This window comes from Nylanderia fulva, unplaced genomic scaffold, assembly GCF_048542155.1.
Source record: "Nylanderia fulva isolate GAGA-0341 unplaced genomic scaffold, ASM4854215v1 Scaffold1079, whole genome shotgun sequence".
Lineage (NCBI taxonomy): Eukaryota > Metazoa > Arthropoda > Insecta > Hymenoptera > Formicidae > Nylanderia > Nylanderia fulva.
In genome coordinates, this window is record NW_028189279.1 from 16,196 (window position 1) to 28,399 (window position 12,204).

General features: G+C 32.0%; 1 pseudogene; it reads right to left on the reverse strand.

Annotated features, from left to right (window-relative positions):
• Positions 1 to 79: 79 nt before the first annotated feature.
• On the reverse strand, positions 80 to 11,284 carry LOC146725025 (meiosis-specific with OB domain-containing protein-like; annotated as a pseudogene).
• Between the last annotated feature and the right edge of the window lie 920 nt (positions 11,285 to 12,204).

Here is a 12,204-nt window from a genome sequence, read left to right on the forward strand (position 1 = left end):
ATAAAACATAAAAATAATATTATAAATAGTTAAACAAGTAAATAAGTGAATAAAATAAAGTAATGAAAATTATGTTCATAATAATTTTATGTATGTAAAACAAACATACGTAGTAATCTGTCGTGATCTTTATAACAATGTCAAACCTTTATAACAAAATTTGAGCAAATTATCATAATGATTTGTTCAAAATATAAAAGTAACTAAAGAAAAGAGATTAATTTTTAATTCTTAGGCATAGTAATTTGCTCGTTTGCATAAATTTCATCGAGGCAATGCTGAATAGATAAAATGTTGTACAGAACATATGGAAAAGTTGAAGTCGGTCCGAGAATATGTAGGCGGAACGGTAGAACTCTTCTAATAAATATAACCATTTCAATTTGGTGCGATTTTCTATCGTCATTGCCTATAACAATTACAATTAATTGTCTTTTATATTTAAAGCAATTTTACATCTAAAATACCTATTTATCAAATTCAGAAAATTAAAATGTTTTTCTAAATATATAATAATAATTATTAAATATATTATGTTTATTATGATTGAATAGTTCACTAGGGAATTCACTAGCGAGTTGGAGCGAGTTGGAGCATAGAGTAGGTGAATCGAGAAAAGAAAGCGATAAGAGGGACATGATTAAGGAAGAGAATAGTAGAGATAGGAGGATAGAGATCAATAGATATATGATGGTTAGAGGAAGTGGGAAAAAAAAGGGAGATGAGGGAATAATCAAAAAAGAAGGCAGGGAGGGCCGAGAAGAGTAGAGGAGTTAGGGAAGGAGATGAGGAGCATATGGGATGTATAGAGGATTTTTTGAAAAGGAAAAGAGAAGACGGGGGAGAGGAGGATAAGGAAGAAAGGAAAGAAGCCTAAGAAGGAGCAAGAAGACAGAAAGGCTGAATAGAGAGATAGGGGGGATAGAAAAGGAGGAGTTAAGGAGAATGATGGAAGAGATAGGGGAGAAGATAACAGAGAAGTAGGCGAGGAAATGAGAAAATTGAAGATAGAAATTTGGAAAAAAGGAGGGGAATGGAGAGAAGAAAGAAGAGAATTGAGAAAAGAGATAGAGAGCCTGGAGAAGAGAGTGATAGATTTGGAAGCAGAGTAGAGGAAAGAGGAAGAAAGGAGGTAAGAGAAAGAGAGGGGGGCGAAGGAGGGAGTAAGGGGAATAAAACGAGACATAATAGGAAAAGTGAAGGACTAGGAAAGAAAATTAGAATGGAAGGAAAGAGAAGAGAGAAGAAAAAACATAGTAATAAAAAGAATGGAGAAAGGGAAGGAAGGTTGTAAAGGAAAGAGTAGAGAAATTAATGAAAGAGATAGGAGCGAAAGCAGAGATAGAATGGATAAGGATGTTGAAAGGAAAGGAGGGAAAGGAAGGTGAAATGGTGGTAGTAAAATTAGGAAGTGGAGAACAGAAAAGACAGGTAATGGAGAGGAAGAAGATATTAAGAGGAAAGAGGGTGAGAATAGAAGATGATTTAACATGGGAAGAGAGAAAGATAAAATGGAGACTAATGGAGATCGCGGAGATAGAAAGGAGGAAAGGAAAACAATGTATGGACGAGCTATGGAAGGATAAAAATCAATGATGTATGGTGGAAATGGGAAGAGGAGGAAGGTGTGCTAAAAAATTGGAAAGGAGAAATTAGAGAAGGTATAGAAAAAATGAGGGGGGAAGAAGGGGGTATGAAGACAGGAATGGAGGAAAAAAAGGGGATAGAAGAAGGGAGAAGAGAAGAAAGGAGGAAAGGGAGGGAGGGAGGGAGGAGAAACAATAGTAAGAAGAGAAAGGAGGAAGGAGAAAGGGGGGACGGAGGAAGGAAGGAGAAAGGAACAGGAGAGAAAGGAAAAAGGAGGGGAAGTAAGAGAAGAATGGAAGATAGGTTTTTGGAATGTGGCAGGGCTGAAGAATAAGGAAGAAAAGTTTGGAAGGAAATAGAAGATTGGGAGGTGGTGGTGATGATGGAAACATGGATAGAGGAAAGGGGGTGGGAGGCGATTAAAAAGGGTTACCGAAAGGATATAGATGGGAGAAGCAAGCAGCAAAGAAGAGAAAGAAGAAAGGAAGACCGATGGGGGGAATGATCATGGGGGTAAGGGAGGAGAGGGGAAAGATAAAAGTATCAGGAATGGGAGAAAAGGCGGAGGGAAATAATGATGGCGGGATTTAGAAGTAGGAAGAGAGAAGTGGGGGTAATAGGCGTATACATCAACGGGGAATGGAAAGGAAATTGGAGGAAATGAAGGAATGGATGGAAGAGAAAGAAGAAAATAAATGGACGATTGTGGGAGGAGATTCAACGCAAAGGACAGGTAGAAAGGGGGGGGGGTGATAGGAGGGGAGGAGAGAAGAAGAAAAAGAAGATCAAAGGACAAGAAAGTTAATGAGGAAGGGAAGAAGTTGATAAAGGAGTTGGAAGAGGTGGGGATGGGGAATTTTAACGGAGGGATAAGAGGGGATAGGGAAGGGGGGGAGTACACATATACAGGAGGAAGAGGGGAACGGTAATAGATTACGTGGTGGGAGGGATTTGAGTAAAGGAAAGGGATAAAGAGAATGGAGGTGGGAGATAACATAGAATTGGACCATCACCCATTGATTTTAACGCTAGAAAGAAGAGGAGGGGCTGAAAAGGGAAAAAGGGGGGAGGGAAAAGGAAAAGAAAAAGAGGGAGAGGACAAAGAGGGGGGAGAAAGAATAAGAGAGGAAAATGAGGGGGGGAGAGGGGTGGAAGGAGGGATTGAAGAGGGCTAGAGGAAAAATAGGAAGAAATAGAAGAGGAATTGAGAGAAGGAGAAAAAAAGAGTGGAGAAGGGAAAAGGAAAGGGTTTGGTGGGACGAGGAGGGGAAGTGGGAGAAGAGGAAAAAAGTGAGGAAAAAGTTTAAAGGGAATGGAGGAAAAAAAGGAGGAGGAGGAGAAAGGATATAGAAAATTTAAGGGGGGCGGAATATAAGCAAAGTGTAAAGAGAAAAGGGAGGAGGGGAGGGCTAAGATGGTACAAGGAGGCGATAGAGGCAAGAACGGAAGGAGAGGTATGGAAGATTTTAACAGGGAAAGGAAAAAGAGGAAGGGGTGAAAGATAAAAGGGAGGAAAAAAAAATTTTTAAGGGGAAGGAGGAAAAAAGAGGGAAAAAGGGAAAAAAAAGGGGGGGGGGGGGGGGGGGGGGGGGGGGGGGGGGGGGGGGGGGGGGGGGGGGGGGGGGGGGGGGGGGGGGGGGGGGGGGGGGGGGGGGGGGGGGGGGGGGGGGGGGGGGGGGGGGGGGGGGGGGGGGGGGGGGGGGGGGGGGGGGGGGGGGGGGGGGGGGGGGGGGGGGGGGGGGGGGGGGGGGGGGGGGGGGGGGGGGGGGGGGGGGGGGGGGGGGGGGGGGGGGGGGGGGGGGGGGGGGGGGGGGGGGGGGGGGGGGGGGGGGGGGGGGGGGGGGGGGGGGGGGGACAAAAGGTTAGGGGTGAATGTAAAAGAAAAGGAAATGGGGTTTAAAAAAAGGGGGAGGAAGGGAGAGAGTGGAGTGGAGGGGAAAGGAAAAAAAGGTTTTTGAGGGTGAAAGTTAACCTTTTTGGGGTATACTACAGAAAAAAGGGGGGCGGAGGCGCAGGAAAAGAAAAATTTAGGAAGGAGGGCGGGATAAGCAGGTTTGGGGAATGGGAAAGAAAAGGGTTTTGCGGAGACTGGATGAAAAGAGTATGGCTAAGGGAAAAGGTTGGTGGGGACGGGGGTTGGAATATGGGGCGGAAATATGGGGATGGAAGGAGGGGAGAGAGGTGGGGGGCAATGCAGGAGCGATGGATTAGGTGGCGTTTTGGAGTAGATGGTGCACGCCGGGGTATATGGGAAGAGAGGAGATAGGGAAAAAACAAATTTTGGGGGAAGGGCAGGAAGGAAGGGGGGAGGGTAGAAAAGGGGAATTTGGGGGAAGGGGGGGAAGAAGTTTACGGGGAAATGTTTTGAGGTATGAAAGAGAGGGAAAAGGGGAGGAAAGGAAAGAACTGTGGGGGAAAAAGGGGGGGGGAAATTTGGGGAAAAAGGGAATAAGGGAAAAAGGGGGGGAAAAAAGGGGAAAGGAGAGGAAGTATATGAGGGTGGGAAACAGAAAGACAGGAAAGCCCGAGGAGGAAGGTGGGAAGGATAAGGATCCCAGTATAATAAATGGTATGGGGTGAGGAGGGGGTTCCGGTCCTGGAAAGGGTGGGGGGGTTTGGGGGTATCGGTTCGAAGAACAATGAGTAGGGGGGGTAGGGGGAAAAGGGGGAAAAAAAAAAAGGGAGGTTTTGCGGGGGAAAATGAACCGGGAGAGTGATAGTACATTGTAAGAGGTTGGTAAGGTTGGGAACGCTCCTTCAAAAGCGCCTTCAATCCCTTAGGGGAGAATAAAGAATTGAATTGAATTGAATTATTATGAAAAATTATTTTACATGTGTCTTGATTTTTTAAATTATCAATTGTTTTCATTATTTTATTGGTTTTTATAAATAAAAAATAAAAAGAAATAAAAATATTTTTACAAAAATTTGTATAGTTGAAAAATTATTTTTTACATTAAAATAAGATTTATCCTGGATTCTATCAATCATGTTGAAATTGGTGACATCAGAGGCGAGAAACACACACTATATAAAAATTCTTACAAGTAACCTCGGGGAACGTCAAACTCCGATTTTTTTTTAAATTTTGTACAGTTATTTCTGATGTCAAAGTATGAAGAAATCTGTCGTTGTTTTAGCTCAAATTGATTTTTTCATTTCTTTTGAAATTTCAATTTTGCGCAAATATATACGATTTTTCACGTGTTTAAAACCAGTTTACTTTTTATGAATAAATCTATTCGATTTGATGAAACTGCACACAAATAGAACAACATTAAATAATAGTTTATTAATTTTTTTTACCGCATTAAGCAGTTTTGAGCGATTTTTAAGTATTTTCTAAATAATTTTTTAAAAATATTATATATTTTTTTGTAGCATTTGTTTTATATATATTTTTTCTTTTTTTCTTACAATTGTATAACTATAATTTTTTGAAATCTAATAATTGCAACGAATATAATAATACTATTCAATATATTTTCACAAATGTAAACAGATTCAATAATACTATGATTTGCACACAAATGAATAAGTTTACAGACCTGAAGTTTACCTTTAAGAATTTACGCGTGGTATAAAGCTGGTTACATAAAGCAAAAACTGTCGGCTAAATCCCAAACATTTCACAATTTTGTTTAAATTTCGCGAACATTTATAATTGTGAAAATGTTTCATTTCATAAATGTAGTTTCTGTAAACTTTATTTGTGTGCAAATCATAGTATTATTAAATCTGTTCACATTTGAAAATTATATTGAATATTAGATAACACAAGTGCGCGCTTTGCGCGCGCCAACAAATTTTTGCTCTGCAAGTGTACATCATTTTAATTAGCCGAATTTCAATTATATACATATAACTCTCTAATTCCCGAATTTCTATTATACATATACATACTTTTAATTCGTTGAATTTCTATTATAAATTTAATTTTAATTTGCTGAATTTTTATTATTCATAAAATTTTTTAATTTTTGATTTTTCATTATGTACTTATATATAATTTTAATTCTTGAATTTTTATTATGCACAAAATTTTAATTCGCCGTATTTCCATTATGTAAATAACTGAAATTGTACCTAATGAAATTCGGCCAGTTGAATTTCTATTAGGTACAATTTTGATTTAAATTATGTACATAGTGAAAATATAGAATTAAAATTATGTACATAATGAAATTTCGGCGAATTAAAATTATGTATATATAATAGAAATTATAACGCATAATAGAAATTCAAGAATACTTATATATGTATTGTACATAGTAGAAATTCGGCGAATAAAATTAAAACATAATGAAATTCATGAATTAAAATTAGGTACACAATAAAAATTCAAGAATATAATTATATACATAATAGAAATTCAGCGAATTAAAATTATTTACATAAAAGAATATGGTAAATTAAAATAATGTATTTAATAGAAATTACAAATTCAATGAATTATAATTATGTATATATAGAAATTTGGGAATTAAAATTATGTACATAATAAAAATTCGAAAATTAAAATTATGTACATAATAGAAATTCGACAAATTAAAATTATGAACATAATAAAATTCACGAATAAAAATTGTGTACATAATAGAAAAGAGAATTAATTTATTTACATAATAGAAATTATGTACATAATAAAAATTCGTGAATTAAAATTATGTACATTACGGAAATTCGGCGAATTAAAATTATGTGCATAGTGAAAATATAGAATTAAAATTATGTACATAATAAAATTTCGGCGAATTAAAATTATGTATATATGGTAGAAATTCGAGAATTAAAATTACATATAGTACAAATATATATTATATTAATGTAAAAAAATAATTTTCAATTGTATATATATATTGTATATATATATACATATATTATTTGTATAAAATTTATAATTTTTAATTATTTTTCATTTAAAAATGGCATTTAAGAATTTTCAGCGTGTGCTTTATCTGATATCTTTCTGACGTCACAAAATGGCCGAGGCGAGAATCTGTATAGAAGCCTTAATTTTATTTAGATTACCTGAAATTCCTCGGCTGTACACCCCATAACTCGCTCTGCGATATCCCCGTTCAAACGACATCCTATAAGATATCCAGTGTCATCCTTCAAATTAACTTTTATGTTAAACTTTACAGGGGTTTAGCGGCGCTTGGCTTCCGTTGCCCGATGGGCAATTCAGGTTCATACAAGACTCTTTCACATTCAAGACAATCTTTTTACACAGAGCGCTAAAAATGCAAGTATAAAAATGTGTGTAAAAATCAATAATAACAATAAAAATCGTTGACTTTTTTATTACGTTTTTGATTCTAAATGCGAGAAATATATGTGCACCATTTTATAGAAATTACATCTTTGAGCGAACCATCCAAATTTATATCAGTCACCGAAGCCTTATTTACAATTGTTGCGAATTGTAATCTCTCGCTTTTCGTATTATTCACCTTTATTTTCTGTAACTTTTCCGTGATTTTTTGGGATTGTCATTACGGTTGTGATGGTGTTTGCTTTAATATAAAATAAATATACTATTTTTAAGTGCACTGAAAATTCTATATATAATTCCATAATATAGAAAAGAAAAAATCCATTTTTACAATTTTACTATTATAAGATGTATATTATATATACACTTCTTAAATGTATAATGTTTAAATGATTTATGTAGACATAATAGATTAATTGAGATATATTTTACATTTGATTATGACGATTTTTAAAATACACATTATATTAAAAGGAATACATATAATAATATATTATATATTAATTAATAATAAGATTTTAAATTATACTATATATATATGTATATCTACATGGTGTCCCATAGGAAATTGGTGAAACTAATCAGCTGTATGCAATATTGAGAGCACAAAAATTGTGTTGGAAAGAAGATGAAAGTCTGCAGTTTTTAATGGATATAAATAAAATGTTTGTATGCGTTTATTTTATTGATAAAAAGTAATGAAAAAAATGCTAATATAATCACATAAAATCACATAAACTAGGTATAATGATAAATATTTTCACAGTGCCAGATTTAAAGGATTGGGCAATAATATTAAAAATGCCCTCCCTGTAATTTTGAAAATGTTTTTATGGTTCTTGTAAAAAACAGAATTTTGAAAAAAATTTAAATAATAATGGCGCACTTCGAAAATAATCATTAAAAATAGTTTAAAAATTAAAGTTTTTTATTTTGCACTTTTTAAAATCATGTATTTAGGATGCAGTCATCATTAGCTGTCATTAGCGACCTTAGAATGTGAGTAAACTGTTGTTGGTGTTTGGTATTTTGTCAATGCATTTGAGAATTATTACTAGATCCGAAGATTGTCTGTTGACTTGTTGATCTATCAACCTCAAGATGTTATACTTGGAGATAGTTTTTGGACGATATATATATGTGCGAATACGACCAGCTGAATATTAATAATAAAAATTAATGACTATGCAACTGCGACTTTTAATGTACGGACTCATACGTTCCCATGGTAACAAGCTGACGTTAAATGACGTTATTGACGTTAAAATGACGTCATTTTGTCGTTTATGACGTCAGCTTATTGTTACCTGGGTTGCGCGGTGTCTGTTTTACGACCAGTTTTTATAATTATTGACCCGTGTTTTATGATTGTTAGTGATAATACGTAGTTTTTTCATACAACTTGCGTTGAAATCATGAATTTATGCTGTTAAGAATGTAACTCGTTTTTTATTGTACGCTGAAGATAACACAAAAAAATAGTCGAAACGTTCGGAAATTTGAATAAAGAGTAAATTTGTTTTGCGCACTGATATCTGCGTTTGACTCTTATTGCCAATTTAATATCATTGTTTCTAAATATAATATATAAAAACGTATTATTCTTCGGATCGTACGAACCACCACTGTAAATTATTAATATTAACATTTTATAAAATCAAATTTCCAAAAAGTAAAAAAGAAAGTAATTTTATTCTAAAATAAAAAAACATTTATTCTAGAATAAATAAAGAAATTTCAATAGAAAAGAAATTTCTTTTTTATAATAATTATTGACATATAAATTTTTTATTTACACTAAATTTTAATTTAAAATTATGGTAAATCTATCCTAAATGTATATTTGAAATTACGATTTTTTATATAATAATCTAATATATATATATATAGTATATACATATATATGTTTTAGAAGATTGTATGTATATGTATAATTAATATATTATATATAGTAAAAATATTGAAATGTGTGAGATTTTCAACATACAAATACTTAAGGCCATTTTTTTTTTATATTATCGTATGCGATGCGAGCATCAACCAAGAATAATATGTCTGTTTCGGTTCCCAAAAAGCAGATCTTTCCACCCATCCTTGTCCCATAATATCAACGATACCATATTATTATCCATCGATTCATCCGTAACTTCGAAATTGCGACATGTTAAAGCTTGTCCGTTTCGAGTTATTATATTACGTGTATCGCCAATCTATACAATATATTCAATCAATAAAAATAATAAATTAATATTTATTATATATATGAGTACAAAAACGAATAAATTTTATTGAAAGATTGATATCAAAAAACTTGATATCAAAAACAGTATTGAAAAATTTTTTGGAGTTTTATTTAAATCTATAAATACAGGGTGTCTGATAATTCGCGGATCACCTTTCGTGGGCAGGTAAAGCACATTAAACTGAATAGAAAAGTCTTATACCATTTTGTGTGTGTGTGCTAAAAACGAATGAGTGGATGGAAAGCGGTAGGCCGGACTCGGTGGACATGCCGGATGGCTTATTTGTTATATGTTGCTGAGTATCAAACGTATCATCTTATCCTCAAAGTTAAAAGTCGACCAGACTGGCAATCATTTATTATAAATAATTAGTTGAAATACAACGTTTCGGCTGTCATTGCAGCCCTTTTCAAGTAAATCAAATTAATACAGTAAATCAAATTCACTGCAAACCACCGACAATATAACCATGTTTTGATGAACAATGTAAAACTGACAGAAGTAACCAAGAAATAAATAGATGTTAACTGTTATAATAAATAGATGTTAACTACCACCTTAGTGACTAAGATTTTTGCTAACAGTTAATATCTATTTATTTCTTGCTTACTTCTGTCAGTTTTACATTGTTCATCAAAACAATGGTTAATATTGTCGGTGGTTTGCAGTGAATTTGATTTACTGTATTATTTGATTTACTTGAAAAGGGCTGCAATGACAGCCGAAACGTTGTATTTCAACTAATTATTTATAATAAATGATTGCCAGTCTGGTCGACTTTTAACTTTGAGGAGAGATTTTTATTAATTATTACTGGCGAACCTTAAGGATTATTATTTGTATCATCTTATTCTTACTTTTCGGCATCGCTTGCTGTTCGCTGCATGATGCCGCCTTTCGATCAGATATATGCTTTCCACCCGCTTATTCGCTTAAATATTTTAATAAACTCAATAATTATTGTAAATAAGTATTCAAAATGATACAGGACTTTTTTATTCAGTTTGACATGCTCTATCTGCCCATGAAAGATGGGTCGCGAATTATCGGACACCCTGTATATCAGGGTTGGGTATAGTTAATTATTAGTTAAAAGTTAAAAAAAAGTTAAAAATTAATAACTTTTAACTTAGCTTATTGTTAGTTAATTTAAAATGTATTAATTTTATTTTTAAAAAACTAGTTATTTTTGACCTTAAAATAACTTATTAATTTTTTTCCTCAGTTAAATTTTTAAATCTCTGAATACCATTATTGTTTTTTTTATAAGGTCAAAATATTATGTTTAAATTAAAGTATTATTAATTTTTATGTTCATTATTTATCATCAATTGTAATGATCAAAAAATGCATTTCTATATAAAAATTAATATTTCTTTGTTATTTGTTATTAAAAATTTTGAAAGAATTAACAAACAAAATTCTAATTTAATATAATAATGTTTTTAAAAGTTAACTTTGCATGATTTAACTTCAGTTAATTTAATCTTTACTTAACTTTAAGTGAGTTCTTTTTTGTTCTTTGCAATTTTTAACTTAATTAAATTTACTTGTAAGCAACTAACTTTAACTTAACTACTTAAAAAATCATTTTTTTACTCAACTCGGGCTATATATATAATTAAATTATATTAACATTTATTATTGTTTGAATATTATTATTTTATTATCTATATACAGTATTATATATATAATATACATATATATATATATATATATTATATATTATGTATATTATAAAATATGTATTATTTATTATGAATATGTATACAATTAAAATTATAATTATTAATTAAATAAATTATTTTTTTTATTATTTTGAGGAACGCTAACAATAATTAAAATTCAATATTTATACTATATATAGTATGCGTATATACATACTTATTGTTTTTCATAACTTACAAACGTGACAAACAACAAGAAGATAAACTAAGCGATCACACAAAGCCTCGATGTTATCTAGAATGTCTTTCAAATTTTTCGCGGAGGGTCACTCTTTTGATAGGTCGCGTCAGCAAATTTTTATATTGTTCACGAGTAGGTGCATCGTGATTATGTATGAGAGCTGTACCTTCGTTCACAATTAGAGCGAAAGGACTAGAAGTTGATGGTACGAATTGCTCATTTCTATCATTAGGCTGGCGTTTTATAATTCTCGCGCTTATTACTTCCACTATAAAACAAATTTCTCATTAAGATTCTTAATTTTTTTTTAATACAAAAATATATATTTATCACGATTCTATTTTATCTGTAAAAAACCGACACAGCCCATTTTAAAATTTCTATAATAAAGAGTATAATTTTTGTATTTAAAAATTTGCAAAAATATACAATATATGTATCATATATATAAAAATAGATATAATAATATAAATATATATATATATATGTATATATATATAAATATATATTTATATTTTTGCAAATTTTTAAATACAAAAATTATACTCTTTATATAGTTACTCTTTATCAATAAAATATATGACTGATAATATAAAATTAAAGATAAAAAATAGTTTTGGTTAAATTTGACTAAAACACATTAAATTTTCTTTTTTTAATTATTCAATATTTTCTTTGAAAAATACATTCAAAATAAAAAAATGACCTTTTTATTAATGTATTAATATATTTTTTTTTTTTTTTGGGGAAATAAAAAATTTAAAAAAAATTTTTTAATTTTTTTAATTTTCCCTTTTCCTTTTTTTTCCTTCCCCCCAAAAAACCGGCCCCCCCCTCATTTACAAATTCTTTAAATTTTGGGGAGGGCCTTTTTATCCCAAAAAAAAATTTTTTTTTTTTTTTCCTAGGGTTTTTGGGGGGGTTACGTTTCAAATTGGAAAAAGGCCTGGTTAGGTTTCCCCCTTTTTCTTGGTTCTTTTTTTTTCCCCCGGTTTATACAAAAAAAAATTTCCTAAAAATTTTTTTTAAAAAAAAATATTTTATTGTTCTTTTATCTGTTAAAACCGCCCACCTTTTTAAAAATTTTAAAAAAAAATTTTTTTTTAAAAAAAAATTTAAAAAAAAAAAAGAAAAAAAAAAAAAGGGGGGGGAAAATGGGGGGGAATAAAGAAAAAATTTTTTTTAAAA